The sequence below is a fragment of the Chamaea fasciata genome, unplaced genomic scaffold (assembly GCF_029207755.1).
Source record: "Chamaea fasciata isolate MVZ Bird 193981 ecotype frontalis unplaced genomic scaffold, bChaFas1.0.hap1 SCAF_12, whole genome shotgun sequence".
Classification (NCBI taxonomy): domain Eukaryota; kingdom Metazoa; phylum Chordata; class Aves; order Passeriformes; family Sylviidae; genus Chamaea; species Chamaea fasciata.
The window spans coordinates 5,190,910-5,202,662 of record NW_027094097.1 but is presented as its reverse complement, the minus strand read 5'-3'; the positions used below and the strand labels follow the sequence as shown (position 1 = coordinate 5,202,662).

Genomic DNA, 11,753 nt, shown 5'->3' with positions numbered 1-11,753 from the left:
TTTCTCCTAATGGAAAGAGAATTCCCTACACATTGGCTTGCTGCTCAAAACAAAAGGGGATGATACTGCTTTTTATTTCAATAACGCCATTTATTTAGCACTCTCAAAATATTCTATAAGTGTAAGCATTGGACAACACTAGTTCCCTTAAAGTAGATAGATATCATTTTAACTCCTCAGCAAAGTAAGGGATTTTGCTAGTAAGGATTATTTAAGCAGTTTGCCTAAATTCAGCAGTGACTTGGCCACAGAAATAAGAAGGGAATCCAGGCCCTGATTCTCCCCTTGTTTGTACTGGCTTAAATCAGATGTAAGCAAGAGAAGACTCATGTCTCAGTGGCTGCAACACCTGATTCCTTGATACAATGATGGAAGCAATCAGGCTCCTTTCTGGAGCTCAGTGAAATACAGAAGTGCTGCTGGTGGATTCCTTGCTCTTGCTGTGCTGTTTTGCAGCGTAGGTCACTAGGACATAAATGCTTGTGTGAAACCCGGAATATAGAAGAATTTATAATGTATCACCAATGAGCTGTACTCATTTGGGCTGTTGAGGGCCTTGACAACATCTCATGCAGGTTCTGTTTCATTATTTAAGTATGTTTCATATGACCAGCTCTCCCACTATCAAAAGCCAGTGCCTTCAATGAAGTAAGTCATTAGCCATGAGTATTTCCTAGGATCTTATTTCTTATCTTATTTCAGCTTTTTTAAGGAATTGTTGCAGGGTTGTTTAGTGTAGAAAGGGATTGTTTAGGCTACTAAGCTAAACAGCAAGCCCTTATACTATTGTCTGTGTGAAGAAAATGTTACTAACCTGTGAAGCACATGAAACAATCCTATTGAATTACATATTGTATCTGTACCAATGGAGAATCACCCATTTACACTCGTGTTTTCAACCATACTGAGTAGGATTTTCATACTCCTGACCTGAAAGCATACCCAGTAGATTTTAGAACCATGGAAGCGGGTGAATAAAGTGAAATAGTGCCTAAAAGCTTATAGATAACTTATAGCAGGAGAGGAAACTATACTGTAGCATCACATTCATGTAGGATAATGGTAATTTGAAACCAAGTAACCTTTGTAATCTCTTATCTTCCCATTTAAAAAATCATATTGCTGAAGGCTTAGAAACCAGCTAAAATGTAAACAAGCGATGCAATGATTTCTTCCTGAAGCTGCTAGCACTATGACTTACCAGCTGTTAGATGTATGTATTTGCTCCAATGGAATATTTAACTTCAGTGCATCTGACTAGTTTAGTGTTGTTGAAGGTGTAACTGATTACTTTGTTGCAATTTGAGATGTGAATAACCTGATGCTCTTATTCACTACTCTTACCGGTTCTGAGGCTTGGGGAATGAAGAAGTTATCTGCTGTCAAGTATTGTAAGATGTAAAAGTGAAGGATATAGCTCTCTATTAATTGAATTACTTGTGCTTCTTTTTCTCTCTCCTCTTGCAAAGGTTAAGCTGTCACCTGGCTTTGAAACAAAAGATGTTTCCTGGTGTTACCTTTTGGGCAGCTCTGGCACCCCTTCCTTGTGGCTGGGCAGAGCCCAGTGTGGCTGGGGCAGAGGGGATGTGAGCATACCTCTGGTTCTGTGCAGGGTACCCAAACACTGCCCTGCACTGTGCCAGCCCTCGGGCTGTGGCTGCGAGGATCCTCTCCTCTGCACATCTCTCCTCACAGCCTTGCACAAAGGAACCCTCTCAGGTCCTTGTTGGCAACACCACTCTTCACCGGAGAGCACTTCTTAGTGCTTGCATTCACACCCTTTTCTCTCTGTGAGTGCATACATGTTATCAAAAGAATAACTACCCTTAAAAATATGATTTATCCCATGAAGACTTTCCAGCATGTGAATTATGGTGCATTACATTCAAGACCACTGTAATGGCATAACCCTCCTTTGTTACTCGCATAAGTGAAGGGTTGTTCTGTCAGGTTCCTTGGATCTCACAAGCTGTGTTGGCTGTTCCTAAGCCTCCACTGGGTACAAGGTCATTTTGTTAAGATAAGCATTCCCATTAGGGTCACTGGCATGCTTCCTGTGCTGGCAGCTGGGATGAATGTGTGAGAGCCTGGCAGCTAAGAGCTTTACAGGTAGGAATTCTTTTTGATAGAGCTCGTTTGTTTCTTGGGTTCTTATATTTCTGGTTTCTTTTCTTTAGCAACAATTGCGATGATCTAAGGGCCTAGAATAACATGCTGCCTTTTCTTTTAATAATTATTTAAATTATTTATTTTACAGCTGTCAGAATACTCCAGGGCCAAGATGTTGAAATACAAATGCAATTAGAAAACACCTGATTTTTTTTTTTTGTTTGGAAATGCACCTCTTAATTTTGAAATAAATTTTTCTAACATGTTAAATTAAGTAAATTAATTGGGCTAGTACCCTGCCTAATATATGAATTAGGAATACTGTTGTAGTGTTCCATCCTTTGATGAGAATATCTCACCTAAGTCCTTGAGATCTTAATGGTGATAACCAGATGGATAAACAGAGGTTCATTTAAATTCTCTGCCTCAGTCTTCCATGTGTTTAAATAATGTCCATAACTTCCTGTCAAGAGAATTACAGTGACTTGGGAAAAGGACCAAGTGTGCAGTAAGATGTAAATTAGGACATCTTCACTGAAGTCAGACATAACTGAGAACCTGAGCCAAAATACGGATCTATATAGGCTGCTTTGTGTGCCTTGAGTGGAGCAGGTGTTTGCACCTGATCTACAGAGGGCCCTTCGAGGTGAAGTCTTTCAATCTTTGGAAGTGTCTGGGTAGAAGTGATGTTAAACTTGTGAAAGACAATTACCTGAATGGTTTGGAAATTAGGCTGAAGTCAAGAGAAACGGAGGTTTTAGGGTACTGCCTTACAAACAAGTTTGTTTTCCTTTTCAGTTTTCTGTAAAATACAGAAATGTAGCCAAGTAATATGTTTGTAAAATGTCTTATGGAAATCCGATAGCAAAACAAGGCTCTTTGCAATGGCAGAGAGAGGAGGGAAAGAACAGTGTCTCTTGTGTGACAACATTACAATAGGACAGTCAATGACATGGTAATTCCTAGGAATCTTTTCTCCAAATGATGCAAAAAAGTGATTGTCTAGAAAGAAATCAACAACTTGTCTGTTTCTTAACAGAGCAGCTATGTTGCCTTCCTTCCTTTTAGTTAAGGCCGTTTAATCTTGTCTTTCAGTGTGTGTGGGATGTGTGAGCCTGGTTGGGATTCATGGAGAAGAGCTGGGCTTTTGCAAAGGCAGATGGAGTGGTGCTGAACATTGCTCTCCGAGGGACTTAACAGGACTAAAATGCAAAGAGCATGTTAATTACATGGTATGTAATTTTAAAATATAAATTTCATGCTCCAATCAGTGCAGTGATCATGGTTGTGCCACAGAAGCCGCTTTTATTGTCTCATTGTAGAAACTGATTCATTAGCTCAGGTTGTCAAAGGTCATTTATTGCAAGTCTGCTATAAAATGGCAGCTGTAGTTTCTGGGGTTTGTTTTTTCCCTTCTCTGTTTTTACATCCCAATATCCTTAGGTGTCTGTTTTAGCTGTTTTCCCCTTTGGCTGAGGTAGAGTTGCCTTCCTGTGCGTCCAGTTTTCTGAAATACTTGTAGCTACTTCTCCTGCACAGGGAGAGGAATGCAGAAGGAGCAGGGGCTGTCTGTAATAACTCCCTGAACCACTGGATGGTGTTTGAGGCAGTCTGAGCTCCTGGGTGAAGTCTCTCTGCCCCAAGTCAATGAATAGCATGTTGTGCAACTGAGCTGAACCAGGCCATTTTAGTCACCCAACATGAAACTTTCTGTTCTTCGTGTTTATTTAAGACTGTTGAATTTAGAAATGTTTAGAAAGAATAAATATGCTCAAATGTGATGGTTCCAGGATGATAAATTGAAGATTCCCTTATTGATGTTAATTCAACTTTACCATTACTGCCTAAAGCAACCTTTAATTCCATTCTTGTTTTTTAATTAAAATGGGTGGGTTACTCTGGACTGGATTTGACTTGTTTTCTCCCACTGAGCAATACTTCAACACTGTTGGTGGCCACTGAAACTTAAGTAGGGCCAGATTTACTGAGTTGTTGCACAGCACCACAGGGCCAGATTTTGTTACTCCTTCCTGGACATGATAGCACTCTATGCTTATTTTAAGCTAATGGCATTGTAGGACTGGAAAAATAAATTTCCAATTCTTCTCATTCAGAAGTTAGAATCCTTCAGATGACCATCAGTATCTGCGTCTTGTACCCCAGTCCCCTTCTATACATGAAACACACTATGTATCAGTTGTCTAAATTAGTTTTTGTAGGACTGAGTTGTGTACTCATGCAAGATTCACCTTTAAGAATTAATTTGAACTGAATGAAAGATATGCCCTGGATGTCAGCAATGTCTGTGCACCAATGTATTGCCAAAGTATCATGGAACAAGTCTGGTGCTATGTTCTATGTCTCTCTTCTAACTGCTATTTGAAAACTTTGAATGATAAAGTTTAAACTGACTGACCAACAAAAAAACCCGGTCAAGTTCACTATTACCACCTAATTATTTCTTGAGTGCTCTTTTGACCTCATTTTCCTTTGTATTACATTCAGTCTTCAGACTGATTTTGTTTTGGGGATTGTTTTGAGTACAGGCTGGTTGGTGGCGGTGATAGGTGTTAGAGGTGGAAGTGATATTTTGTTGTTTCTGCTTTGTTTCACCAACAAAACTGAAGTTGGAGGACCTGTGCTTTTATCTTTGCTGTAGGTGACCAATGTCTTTGGGGCAATGCATAACCAGCACAAGAAAGCTTTCAGAATAATAGCACCAGGTCATTTGCTGCCAACCTGAATAACGTCAAGGGCATGAACTTGCTTTCCTCTCTTGTCCTGCACTATTGAACAAACTAGGGAAAAAAGTATCAGGAATTTTATTTAGCTCAGCATGGTAGGAGTTCTTTATGTGAGTATGCAAAGAAGCGGAAATGTGTATGACGTCTCTTCCTCTCTAGCTCAAATAACATTTTTTCATCTTTAAATACAAAAGAGGTGGAAATACTCAACAACCAGTGCTAAAGGAGTGAAGTTTGAAAGACTAATTGTGAAATCTGATTCTGTATAAGTTTTGACGAGCATGCTTTGACTTGGAATTGCAGTTTCTCTAGGCTTGATAATAACGACAGAGAATTCAGCTGGAAACAGACCTGTTGAATCTCCTGAGCTTTGTATCTCATCCCGAAAGTGTACTCAGAACAATTATAAAGGTAGTGATTTATAGCACAAAGTCACCTTGAATCCTGAGCTGTTACAAGCGCTTTCAACTTACATTATTTTCCAACTGTGTCACTCTCCCTAACTATCTGTGTCACAAAGCATTATGCCAAAGACATCAGCTGTAATTCGTTTTCTTAAATATCTGACTTTAAAATCTGTGTCAGGCAATTTGTATCATCTGTCAAACAACTGTCAGAAAGGGCCAAGAGGGAAACACCTGAGAAAAGCAAAGTACTGAAAGAGCTGTGCGTGTGCGAGTGCTGTGTCCTGTATGAACAGCTACCTGAGGAGCTCCTGGAAATCCCAGTAACACTGTCAAGACTTTCTGTACCAGTGCAGGTTGGAAATGCAATCTTGGATCAGGTTGTGTGGCTGCTGATGGGTGTCTGGTGGCCTTGGACAGTTGACTGCTTCTTGCAAGAGCTTTCTGGCTGGCCTTATAATGGCTAGTAACCCTTTCCATCAGGACCTGGAGTCATACCCTGACGTCTTGGCTAAATTGAAATTATACTTTACCTGCTAGAAATTCTTCTAGGGTTTCATTTAGTTATTCTTGGTGAACCAGTGCTCTGACTTTCTAAATAGAAGATTTAGACTGGCTTTCTTTTAGTTGTGTGTAGTTCTTTACTAAGTTTAGAATGAGATACGATTTTTCTCGACCAGGTTGCACATTTTTTTCAGTCTACAGGAGTTTTCTATAGACTGTAATGATTATTTTTCTTTCCCTCCTGCCCTGAATTTTTATGTGCCTTTTCTTCATGCTTGAACAGTAACCACGTTTCATTCAAGTATTGTATGTGTTTCACTGATACCAGTGTTCTGTCCCTAGATATAAATCTGATGGTATGGTAAAATCTGTGATGGCACAGAGAAGTGGAGCCTCTCCAGGACTATGGTTTCAGTTTGGAAAGTATAGGAGTTTAAATCTTTGTGTAAAATATTTAGTTATCTGTTTGTTTAAAAGATAGTATGTGCTTTTACTGTAATGATTTTCTGGAATGTGTAATTGTGCCTCATAATAAAGTCAGTCCTTATCAGTTCTGTTAATAGTTGCTAAGATGAGTGTGGCCATATTCAGTAGTGTAGGAAATCATCTTTCAAGTATTTGTTTTAAAAATGATGGGCTAGTGTCAGAGCATGAAAAGCTATGGAGGCATTAATTGTCTCTTGTGCTACTTTGCTAAACCAATCCATATAAAAAGAGCAGATTAAATTGTCTGACCCTCATATATTTAATGATTGCTGCTATTTGACTAAGAAACATTTCTCAGGAAGCTGCTTGTCACAGGCTATCAATATTCTTTTCATCCCATGTTAGTTATTGGTGCACTTTGTTACTCTCCAAGATGGTCTGTCTCAAGTGGTTCTTCAGCTTGCACTGCAAGAAAATGAGATGCTAAATGGTTGCACAAACAATTTGATTATAGTGCTTAATTCCTGCCCTATGGATTTCCAAGATCAGTGATCCTTTTTCTTTTTTGGTTGTTATTATTATTACCCTTCTAAATGATCTTCCTGCTGCCAGAATTATTTTATTCCTTTTTTGTCAAATTGCAATTTCACCTCAGCTTTCTGGAGAAGGTGCTGGACTTCTTATGTAATCTTGCTCTAATAATTATGCCTGTCAGGATATAAGTACATTATAATGTGACTGTTGTTCTTAGTTAATATTATGATTTTTGCTGTACATCTGAAAATACAAAGAAAGAATGAAAAGTCAGGATAATTCAGGCTTTTCATCTACCTTTTATATCAGCTAGAAAGTTGGATTTCATGTAATACCTGGATGGTGAGAACAAGTTGATGACTTTGTCAAGGTGTCTTTCATGTGGTGGTTGTTGGCTGTCTTAGGCCCACGTTTAATTTTTCAGCTATCCAGATTCTGACCATATTACCCTGATTTACGCATTTTGAGTGCACACAAGAGCTCTGATTTGATTTAAGCTTTTGCAAATGAGGAAGTTTGCAGGAGAGATCCCACTCCCAGGGAGGTTTTGCTGCAGTCTGATGCTGCTGCCAGTGCATTCAGCATCCTGTCCACAGATTCTTTTCTTATTATTTCTTAAAAATGTTTTACCGAAGACATAAATCAGAGGAAGTTATTTGCTGTAACAATCAACAGTGCTGTGTAAAGATGCCATGGCTCAATGTTGTGAAATCCTGTCAGCTTTGCAGAGTGGCAGAAGCCCAGACCATTGACCAAGACTCGTTGATAACAGTGAAGTGACTACATAGTGCTTTGAAAATGAGAATTTTGCCCTCCTTTTCTGGGAGTAAATTGGGTCAGAGTGTTCCCAGAATTTACATTTCAATTAAAAATCACAATAATAACACATTGTGCTTATAGTGAATGACTCCTTCTCAGGGAAAGGTGATATCTCCTGTTGCCTTGTTAAAGAAAAGACCCTTCATTCCATCAGTGGCAAGAACTCTTCTTCCTTGTTTGTCCTTTTCAGTTAATTCAAACCTGTGTGAGAGTAATACACTGTAATCAAACCTCAGGCGTTCACTGTCTGGGTTAGATATGTTTGAGTTTGTATATTTTGGTCTCTAGAGGTCTTTTGAAATATAAAGAAAACAAAACTTTTCTTTGTTTTCTTTAAGAGTTATCCACACCTGAAAAATTGATCCTCTTTCCTTAAGAGGAGTTGTTTTTTTGGTGTGGGGAGAAATTGCTCTAAAATGCATTATACAGAGCAGCTCATGTTGACAGTCTCCCTTTTTGTACCAAGGTTTGCAAATTCTTAATTATAAAGCTATTATTTCTGGACCACCAAAGCCTCTTTTTTTTGCATCAATTGCAAAAGAAGAATAACGTTGATTACAAATTTTATTAATTTGATTTCTCTTCTTGTGCACTTTATTTGCAGAATAGCCACAGTCACCATATGGTGTTGTTTGTTTCTGAGTACAAGTGCAAAAAATGTTCTTAAGAAACTTTTCAAAATAGTCACTGAGTATAGGGATTCCAATAGTAGCTATCCACCACTCTAGGGAGTCTGTGAGACTGAAGAGTAATTTATAGAAATGTAATTTGATTAAATGGCCTGGTGTCTACTAGAATTGTGGTGAATTGCAATCAAAGGTTTCTTTCTGAACAAAAGAGATTCCACTGGAGTTGTGTGTGTGCATGTGTAAAAGCTATCCTGGAGACTTCAGGTAGACACCTAAGAACTAAGTCAAAACTGTCTGTTTTCACCATTTTAAGGAATGCTGAGTAATTTTGTGGTCTTGCCTTGAGCAAACAAAATAGGCATTAATCATCTGACCTCTGAAACCTGTCTCAGCCTAAAACCTCTCAAGCTGTACTTCTGATTTTTTTTATTTTCCCCCCTGTGCAAAATAAAAAAAAATCAACATTATGGAAAACTTTCAGAACTCATCTGGAAACCGGTACCTTTTGGGAAAACAGTGCCTTTTTTTTCCTACACCTAAGTAAATATTCCATAGAAGAAGAAGAGCTTCACAGCATGTGTGTCTTCCACATGTTAACCCTTCTTTTCACAGCTTTTGTGGCAATCAGGTGGCAGGGTGGGTCTCTGCTGCTCCAAGATCATCTTGACTGGATGTCATTGCTGTGTGTGAAAGGCAGCAGTACCCAGGAGTGCTGCTTTTTGGGATGACAGGATGGTGAGCTCATGAGCGGTGCCAGCTTCACTTACAGCAGGCCTTAGTTCCACTTCTGTGGTACCCTGCTTCCAGTGGTTTCAGGCTTGGTTCGTGGTCTTCTTGTTTTCCTGAAGGAATCTGGATTATTGTTGAATCATATGGTTTTTGATGCAAACAAAACATTTGTGGGATGTGCATTTTCAATACTCACAGATACTTGCAAAGTAGAAGATGAAGGATGCACTCTTGACTATCTATCTTTGATTATTCTTGGCATTTTTCAGGCATGCTTTCTGTTCTCCCTAATATTAAAAGTACTCCGTCCACTGCTGCTATTTTTGCCTACAGTGTATTTTTTTTTTCCTTATTGGTGTTGTAAAGAACTTAGCAAATAAATACATGCATAAAGTGATAAAAATACACACGGCTTTGATGTGAGGTATTCTACCACCCAACCTCTAATCTTCTAAATTCATCACTGCTCCATGATTCCTCGAGGTCAGTTTACAATCTTCCTTTCTTTTAATAATTTTCAGTAGTTCTCTGAATCCTCTTTGTGTGAAGAGTTACCTTGTGCATATCTTTCTGAAACTAAATAGCAGTTCTCTCTTTGCACCAGTGCAAGACCCTTTAACAGTTTATTGCTACATGCTTCTCTCTTCCTGCAGGAGCTGCCTTGCAGTAGATGTAAAACCTCAATGCACATTTCTCTGAATGTCTTCTGTCCCTCCTGGAGACCTTCACTTTGGTCACCCTCAGTCTTTGAACTCCTGGCACATGAAACTTACGGACATTATGAAACACATCAGGAGGATCTGTTAAAGTGAATGAATGTTCCAGTGGGCAATGCACAAGTGAGAGAAAATCCTTGAGCTCAGTGGAGGAACACTGCTCGGAGAATCTACCTGGAATACTAAGCTCTTAGTTCACACAGGTGAGCAGTTGTAAAAAGCAATTATTTAACAGAAAAGTAACTTGAGCCAGCACACAAAATGATACAGAAGCAGGTCAGGTCCTGTGTGGCTTGCCTGATGTTCTCTCATTAGTGCTTGTGAGAGGGAGGCAGAAGAGAGGCTGTGTGCACACAGACTGCCAAAGGATGAGCCCAGCAGTGCCTGATGCAATTAAAGCTGGTTTTCCTGCCCTCCCCTTGTACACTTCACTCTTCCCATGGAATAGTGCAGAACTCGCTGCACACCCCTGTGTGTCACCTGCAGATCCAGTGATTCCAAAGGAAGACCAAATTCTGAAAGGTCTCACATCCGACCTACCTGTAGGTGAGACGTGGATGGTCCTCTTGCATTGCCAATAGGAGCAAGGCTAACCCATGTTTATTACCTAGTCCTAACTTGTTAAAACTCAGTGGTCATTATAATGTTGCCTTACAGAGTTCAGTACAGAGCAAGACAGCACAGGGCATTCCTGCAGTCAGCACATTGCTAGGAGCAGCTCAAAAACTATCTCATGTTTCCTCTGTTTAAAAGAATAAAATCAGCTCTTTCTCCCTGCATTCAGGGACTTCTTAACACATGCTTACATGCAGCACAGAAAGCACAGTCAGGGCTGGAATGCTTTCTATGTCCTGGTATAACATGATGAGTAGAGTTAAAAAAGAGTCTGGTTGGGTCTCTGAGCATCTAGAGGTGGAATTAGATGGTGCCTTCCAACCCCTACCATTCTATGATAAAAAAACTGCATTTCTATTTGGAGAGAACGAAATATTTCAGTTTCAGGTGCATGCCTGAACCACTAGGAAAAAAAAAAAAACAGGCTACAGAATGACAAAACACAAAGAAAGTAATTAAGAAAATCTATCTGAAGTGCTGAATGCATTTGAGCACCAATGATATATTTAGTTCAGGTGAGGTCCCAGAGGAGGTTTGGGGTAAAGTTCTCCTGCGGCCTTGCTTTGTTCCTTCTCTTTCTTGTCCCTTACTTTTTATCTTCCAAGTTCCTGCTCTGTAGGGATTTTCTGGGGCAGAAGAAAGACAATTCACACAAGTTAATTCTGTCCCACTACTCTCAGTTATGGAAAACACTTTATCGTAGATTCCATTCCTTGGGCAGTTTGTTGCAGTGAGGAAATGCAGGGTGATACTGAGGTTTGAAAGTATCCCTGTCAACTGGAAAAGCAGCAGCAAAGGAGCTTGAGAGGGGCTCAGATATGGGAGGGACCAGAGAGCAGCTGGTAGATTTTTGTTTCCCTCTGTCCCTGGTTCTGCTGGAACTTCTATAATACCATCTTGTCTGAAATAGCCAGCTGGCTGTAGTCTTTATTTCTTTCCATCTTTAGCACAACTCTGGGTAAAATCTTGGCTTCATTTAGGACCAGACTTCACTTGATTTATTTGTCTGCATCCATTGGCATCCTTTTTGTTTGTCCCTCTCTTTTTTTTTTAGTTACACCAGACTTGCTTTTCATTTTCTATTTTTTTTTTAAGTTCTTGTTGCTGAATCACACTTCTGACTCACTTCATTTATTTTCTTTTAGGTACTTTTTAATTTGTGATTTAAAGTGTCTTTTAGTAACAAACATCTCACACATTGCTTTGAAAGTTTCCTGAGCATCTTTTGAAATATTGAAGTCTTTTGAATTTTTTTTTTCCCACCCTTTGTAAAAATTAGAAAGATCCACTCCGAATGGGTGAATGTATAATTGCTTATGCATGTTGGGCAGACAGTGGGATAACACAGGTTCAGTGCTGAAAGCCATTTGAGTTGGTAGCTGGAGGCAGTTGTGTGCACATGCAATATCTGGGTGCAGGCGTGTTTGTGCACATGTGCACGTCTGATTGAGTGTCACATGCAGGAAGAGGGTTCTCCAGCACCCATAAATCCCCCTCAGCAGCAAAACAAAACATAACTGAGAC

The 11,753-nt window shown here is 39.5% G+C and overlaps 1 long non-coding RNA gene across 1 annotated transcript; it reads left to right on the top strand.

Moving 5' to 3' along the window:
- Positions 1–2,068: 2,068 nt before the first annotated feature.
- Positions 2,069–9,992, top strand: LOC136295659 (uncharacterized). The gene is made up of 3 exons (XR_010722761.1): positions 2,069–2,109; positions 3,205–3,341; positions 9,552–9,992. It is a non-coding gene; the product is annotated as an uncharacterized lncRNA (long non-coding RNA).
- The last annotated feature ends 1,761 nt before the right edge of the window (positions 9,993–11,753 follow it).